This window comes from Cynoglossus semilaevis, chromosome 16, assembly GCF_000523025.1.
Source record: "Cynoglossus semilaevis isolate Cse_v1.0 chromosome 16, Cse_v1.0, whole genome shotgun sequence".
In the NCBI taxonomy this organism is placed as follows: Eukaryota; Metazoa; Chordata; class Actinopteri; order Pleuronectiformes; family Cynoglossidae; genus Cynoglossus; species Cynoglossus semilaevis.
This window is the reverse complement of record NC_024322.1, coordinates 1,079,101-1,086,377: the sequence shown is the minus strand read 5'-3', so window position 1 is coordinate 1,086,377 and position 7,277 is coordinate 1,079,101. Positions and strand designations below refer to the sequence as shown.

The following is a 7,277-nucleotide window of genomic DNA, read 5'->3' as shown; positions in this document are numbered from 1 at the left end:
CGCCCTCCTCTCCCCTCCTCCTCCTCCTCCTCCTCCTCCTCCTCCTCTTCCTCACCCACTCTTCACTCATCCTTCCCGAACCTCGTACTCCTCCTGCGGCCTCCCTTAAGACTGTGTTCTCGACACAACCGACAAAATGTGAAAGAAACAATGTCTCCGTAACTACGAGACAACGATGAACCAAATGGACTTTGGGAAGAGAGAGTTCAATTTGAAAATGACCTCGTCTCGTCTCATCGATACGAAGACGAGATCGGCGAGGGCGTTGGTTTTTTTTCGGTCGTTACCTAAGCATCGGAATCGTGGACCCTTTCGACGGCGCGACAAAAAGACCGGATGAGCGCTTTTGAGATGTAGGGCATGGCGGCGTATGCTCGGCACATCTTGGAGAGAAAAATGTACGAATGCTAGCATAATGGAAGAACCGAAACATCAACACATACCGAAGGCCCAGCCCGGGTTATTTTGGGCTCATGGTCCGTCGCGAGTCAACGTCGCTGCGAAAAGACGATGATGCTTGGCTACGTGGATGGACGGGCAACATCAGAGATGTGGTGGGTGCCCCCTTGTGGGACTGCGTTGGTCAAGCTGAAGACAGACACATGTGGAATGTCGTCATCAAACGGAACCACAAGCAGCCAACCAATTGGCTGAATGAACGATGACGTCATGACATCATTTCTTTTTAAAATGTGCTCCCATATCGTCAAAAACGGATATTTCATTTTTTATTTTTCGCAGAAAATGTTTCGCAGATAGTCAAAAATAATATCAAGCATTAACAAATTTATGCTAAAAACATGAAAAACGACTTGCGTAATCCCAAACAAAACTTTCATTGAAAATATCAAAATTTCATATAGACGAAACAAATACGCAAAAATATTACCAAAAATATTTGATAAAAAAAAATTTTCATTCACTTATCCGTTACCAGATCACGGGGGATTCGAACCCTGGGGTTCCACACCGATGACAGAGACATTTCCTCTGAGCCAAGGCGCCACTCAAAAAAATACTAAATATTATTTTTTAAATATAAATAATATACTGCATGTGTGTGTATGCGTGTTTAAAGGAATGTTCGAGCTGGTATCACTTCAACCATGCTTTCACTTCCTGTCTCTGATCTGATCCTGCCAGACTCTTTTTTTTTTTGTTTTTTTTTTTTTTTGCTTCAGTGGAAAAAACTCTAGGTTTACTCTAGCTTGACCTAGTGGCAGCAGTGGCAGCGGCAGCGGCATCATCCTGAACAAAGCATGGAAAAAAAACAATTAGCGATAAGACATGGCCCAGTTTATCAGCTTATCTCTGCTCCTGAGAATTTTGGGTACTGGACCTGCTCAGTTCACACCTGGGACCTGAGCTGATTTTTTTTTTTTTTTTCTGTATTACTGCCTTTTACACTTTCATGATTGACTTTTACATATAAAAACTTTTTTAAAAATTCTACACCTCTAATGCAACACTTGTTTATTGCCTTTTTACACTTTCATGACTGTCTTTTGCATATAAAAAATTTAAAAAAAAATTCTACACCTCTAATGCAACACTTGTTTATTGCCTTCAATTTTAGGTTTGGGAGTTCCCTAGAAGACAAGGTTATAGGAAACAAACGTCCCACCTACCCTGACTCCAGCACAGGTAAGAAAGGAATTCCTTTAAAAAAATATAAAAGTTGTCAAACAAGTTGAATCTGATTAATGGATGAATCACAAATAATCACGATTAATTCACTTTCCTCAAATATGACCAAAAAAGCCCTTTCTGTACGATATAACAGAGACAAAAAAAAAAAAACAGCAGGGACAGGGACATCATTTGTCATCATTTGTCTTTGGGACTAATTCAAATGATGAAATTATTATAATAGAAAAATGTGTAGAAAATGATCAAATGTCATAGAGTGGATGCATTTAGTCATTACTGTGCATCTTGACTGTCTTTTAGAATCCACTAAGGTTTTAAAAGGCGCCTTAAAAACATAAAAACATTAACCAGTTCACTCCAAGTCTTTGTAACTGTTCTATGCATCATTTCGAATTACAAATTACAAATGAAATAAATCTCTCCTCGGACAGTCCGGTACGAAACCCCATTAGCGAAAAGTGAAATTTTTAGCTAGCAGGAGCGGTCGGTCTGCCGCTGCCTCTTGTGGTCAGTTTGTGTCATTGCTGTGAATTTGGACGAAGGAACTGAAATGATGGCGGCTGCAGTTGTAACTGTTGAGTGAAAATCAGCGGTTTCCTCTTTTGATTGAACGGGAGACATATTGTCGACCTGCTAAAATCCAGTTTTTTTTTGCAACTCTTGCCTCACCTCACGTAAACTCCTCTGTACTTTTGGAAATAGAACGTAATGAGACGTTCATTTACATTTTAGGGTTTGTTTTTTTTTTCACAATCCAAAGTCCTGGTACTAACTTATGTGTGCAATCTTGTGGGTGTCACAGCTGCTTAAAATACTAAAAAAAAAAAAAAAAAAAAAAAAAGAAACAACTCAACTGTGTGACTCTGACAAAAATGTCACCAAACTTTTCTGCTACAGACACAGATGCTGTGGTGACACTGAGATGGAATTTGGGTAGANTTGGAGTCAAGTGATTATCATTTGTTGAGAACTCCAGATCAGTTCGGTCATGAGGTCTAAGGTTGACTACTGAGAAAAACAAAATTCACAAAATACTTGGAAAGTGTAAACAAGGTGTGGAAAACATACAGCCCGCGGGCCAAAACCGGACCGCTAGGAAGGCTCAATCCGGCCAGGATGCCAGTTAGTTATGACATGTCAATTTCACTTGTTAATTTTATGCCTCCCTGATTTCTTGAAGTTCCTGTCTAAACCAAAGAGTTGGTGAAAATGATCCAAAAAAAAAAAAAAAAAGGATTTGGCAAGAGGTATTTTTGAAAATCAGTTCGACTCTTTTAAATTAGAAGTGTTAGAGTTTTCATGATGAGGATTTCAATCGTTTGAATTAGTTTGAAATGCACAAAAAAAAAAGTCATCATTGAAGGAGGCGTTTTCACCTGACATCAGTATTGAATACATATGTTTACAATTTATTACTATTACAAACTAATAGTTTGTTATGTTTTACCAAACTTTTCAATTTTGAAAGTAGAAAAAGCACAAACATTTCATCTTCATAATGTTTTCTAAAATTATATTTCATTAAATATGAAGATTTTCTAATATATATTTGTACTTTTCTGCATGGAAAAATGGGGAAAACATTGACTTATTGTTAATTTTTGGTAATTATGTCATGATAAAAAAAAATCGAAATTGAATCCAAGATCGAAATTTGTTTAAATGTGTGATTTCGATTTTGACTTCAGTGTTTAAAATCAGTAATCCTTTCCTCAGATTTGTCTAGTTGCACATACTGACCACAGGAGGCAGCAGTAAGCCAGTATCTCAAATGTCAATTTAACCTAAAAAAAAAAAAAAAACTGAAAAATATTCGTTATCTGCAATTTAATAATAACAACAATAACAACAATAATAATAATAATAATAATAATAATGGGGGTTTTTTTTGTTTTAAACGAAAGCTAAGTTTTACATGAGCATTCAGATCCCAGTCAGCGTTGAGTCGATCCCTCTCCAACCCACCCTGAAACTCCAACCTTAAACCCTTCTTTCCTCCTATCACCTGCATCAGAAGGTCAAAGATCATTGTCGGGTCAGCATTTCGGGTCGCATTTCAGGAGCTGATTGTCGGAGCCGTGGTGGCGGTGGCTGCAGCTCTGATGCCTAAGGGCTAATGGGAAAGAATGACAGGAATCTGAGGCTGATAAATGCCGTGTTCATAGATGTTCGTCATCGGATAATCTCCCATATCCTTCCTTCCCCACCCTCGGGCTCCGCTCGTCAGCTACAGCCACCGAACAACCCCAACACCACCCCTTCTTTCCAACTACCACGCCTACATTTTGGAGTTTGAGCATCAAGGAATACAAACCGCAATTCAATTTTCAATTTCCAGAAAGTTGAAAAAAAAAAGGAAAACATTTGCATGCGTTACACTCACCCGAAGAAACAGCGCCACCCTCTTGACGCATTGCTATCACCGACAATTTAAAGTGAGCTAAAAATCTAGCAAAATATGACCAAAAAAAAAAAATTGTGCAAACACATAAAGTACTGTAGATCAGGGTTGCCCAACTGCTGGTCCGTGGACCTGTTTGGGTACCAGGCTTTGGTCATTTCAATTTGCTTTCCTTATTCAAGGATAATCCGACATTTTTCAAAATAATGCGTCTTTTTCGACTCCAATGCTAACAGAATAAAGTCGAAAACATGTTTTATTTTGAAAATGTACCAAGCCTTAACCATACAAAACCATCAAAGCTACTGGTCCGTGGTACTAGCTAGGAACGGTCAACCAATGTTTGGTAAAAAAAAAAAAAAAAGGTTAGGGGCACTGGTGTAGATGATTAAAGTGTTAAACTTTGCTCTGTTTTTTTTTTTCTTTTTCAGGTGGACTTGGATCTGCCTCATCTGTTGGGTGCAACCGACCTGAGATTTTTACTGTCTGGCTTTTCTTTGTCAGCTGTCGTTTGCTCAGTAGGCAGTGTAGATCCTGTTAAAAGATCAGCAGCTACATCTGGCTACTGGGTCTCCGACGGCTAGTCGAGTCGAATCTTTATGGTCCAGTTACTGACCCACATCTGCCCTCGCTGGACGGTGATGTCACGAAGGCTCGGCTCTGGGGTCTTGTGACCCCTCTCTACTCAGCCCAGACAGGAAGTTGTGTGTCACAACAAGGAGCCCTTGTCAATGACTTCCCCTGCCCTTTTTTTTTTCTGTAGTCATTCTTTTAGTTTACCCTCAGTGAGATGGTCTTTTGTCCTCGCGTCGAGACATCGGCGATGAACCGTCGGACGTGTGAACGAACCACTGCTGAGTCCTGAACCTGGCATACAATGTAGATTTCTGTGTGCTTACATTCTACAGCTACATTGTCTGCTGGGTTTCTGGTCTGCGGTAAAAGCAGCTGCTGTTAGATTGGAAAAAAAAACAAAAAAACAAAAAAAAAACAACGTCTGCAGAGTTCCTACAGAGGTAAGTCAGGTAGAAAGTGTGATTCTACGAGCCACTGATGCCCAGTTTTGAACCATAGGTTTGGTCGCAGTCAAAACATGGCTGCCGCTGAAATCAACCAAAAATAGCTCAGGGTTTTATCCCGTCGTTGGACAGCTGTTTCCCGAACAGGAAAGTAAAGTTTACGAACCGCTCATCCACCGTTGACAAAATATATATATCGAGGAAAATCGGCGACGTTAGCCGACAGTGACGAAACATTTGTCGGTTTGTCGTTGCCTCCGGTGGTCACTTTGTGTAACTGAAATAAATCGGAACAAAAAAGTCGCACAGGACAGATTTAAAGTAGTTGATGGAGGAGGCAGCGGAATTTGATTTCTTCCGTGGACATTGCGATTAGAAAATAAGTAAGTAATGCGTCAGTGTCTCATACGACTACACTTTGAAAAATGTCCCTAAAATTGTTTCTTTTTGTATTTTAACACAGCTACGCAATAAATTCTCTGCACCCCACACGATTTTTTTTGCTGTCATTCTTTTCTCTCACGGGAAGACGTTCGAGGCGAATCTGTGAAATGCACGGAATCTTAATGGATTCAGCTCTCGTGCTGAAACTGCTGATGCTAACACTAACGCTGCGATCGCTGCCGTTGACCCTCGAGCGAGAGAATGTTCTCGCGGCTCGCCATAAAAAAAAAAAATAAAATAAAATTTAGAGGGGGGAAAAAAAAAGTCACCGTTGTCTGTCAGGAGGTTGTCAGGTCGTTGTAAAAGTGACTGCTTATTCGTGAGGCAAGCGCACAAATACACAAAGAGAAGGCGAGAGAGAGAGAGAGAGAGAGTCAGAACTAGGGTTTTATGTCATTTTTAGACATTTGCTTAAAAAAAAAAAAAACACCTTCGAACCGACATCAGCTCTGTTTTTTCCAAGACGAACACTTTCAGGGAATCGAACGGAAACTGTTAAAAAACAAATAGTAATGACTTAACTAAGAAAGGTTTGAACGTCAACAGTGTGAGTCAAAAGGGGACAGGGGACGGGGACGGGGACGGAGAGTTAGCTTAAGGTGAAGTGGAGCAGCAGAAACAGGAGTAAGGACAGGAAAAGAAGAAGAATAAAAAAAAAAAACTCTGTTATTAGTGTACGTTCGGCAGCTCTGCTGTCACGGCTGTCACTGCTGCTGCTGCTGCGCACAGCCTCCAAAAAGGCACAAACACACACAAACACACACACACACAGAACACTGTCATAGCATCCCAACCCTTCGATATCCTGCTTCACAACAACAATTGCGCTTTAAACTACTGATATATTTCGAAACCGTCACCGTAGAGTCAATTTTTTGAATTTTTGGAAATGAATAAAGACAAGCTCTACGCAGATGATGCAGTAATTAAAACCACTGCCGGATCAGCTAGCAAGGTGAAAAATGATCTAATGCTAAATTTTACATTTTTGTCTCAATCAGAAACTCAAATGTATCTCGAACTTTCCAAAGCCAATTACGAAATTAAATTTAAAAATAAATAGGTATTTTTGTTTTTCATCCAATTTGATATAAATTCCCATTTACACTAGCATTACCATGTCGTATTAATTATCAGAGGTAGAAAACGTACTAAAAAAATGTAATTAAGTAAAAGTACCTTTACTTTGCTTAAATTCTACTCAAGTAATGTACCATCTACAAAAAAATCTACTTGATTAACACTTTAAATTACTTTACAAAAAAAGGACGAGTCCTTCATCCAATCTGCGACTAGTTGTTTTTAATAAAAAATTTAAAACATTTATTAAAAAATTAATAATTCAAATACAAGTGGCAGAAGTTGAGATTTGAACGGTTGTACTGCGAATTCAAGCCACTAAAAAAAAAAAAAAAAAAAAAAAAAATGGCTGCCTGAGTGAAACTTAAACCAACCAAACTCATAGTGGTTATCAGGATGGATGCTAAGCTAAATACTAAAGAAGAATCGATAACGTGAAGGCATTTGGCTTAACGGAGGGAGAAAGGTTTTAACCAAACGTTAAAAAATAACGTTTGGGATACACAGGTAACAGCACAAATACTCTTCTTACCGCCATATACTTTCGCAGGTATGTTATATAGAGGTTATTCCCTCGTTTGCGTTTGAAAACTAAGCGCTAGCCGATATCATCATCCAACGACTGGCGATAGTCGACGTTCTCTGGCTACATGTTTGTTTTTTTTTTCAATTAACGCACATTG

The 7,277-nt window shown here is 39.2% G+C and overlaps 1 long non-coding RNA gene across 1 annotated transcript in view; it reads left to right on the top strand.

The window, feature by feature from the left end:
* LOC107989805 (uncharacterized) overlaps positions 1–6,334 on the top strand; it is a 32,911-nt gene extending 26,577 nt beyond the window's left edge. The window contains exons 4-5 of the long non-coding RNA XR_001761324.2: positions 1,577–1,644; positions 4,483–6,334. This is a non-coding gene — a long non-coding RNA (uncharacterized LOC107989805). The remainder of the gene's footprint in view (positions 1–1,576; positions 1,645–4,482) is intronic.
* The last annotated feature ends 943 nt before the right edge of the window (positions 6,335–7,277 follow it).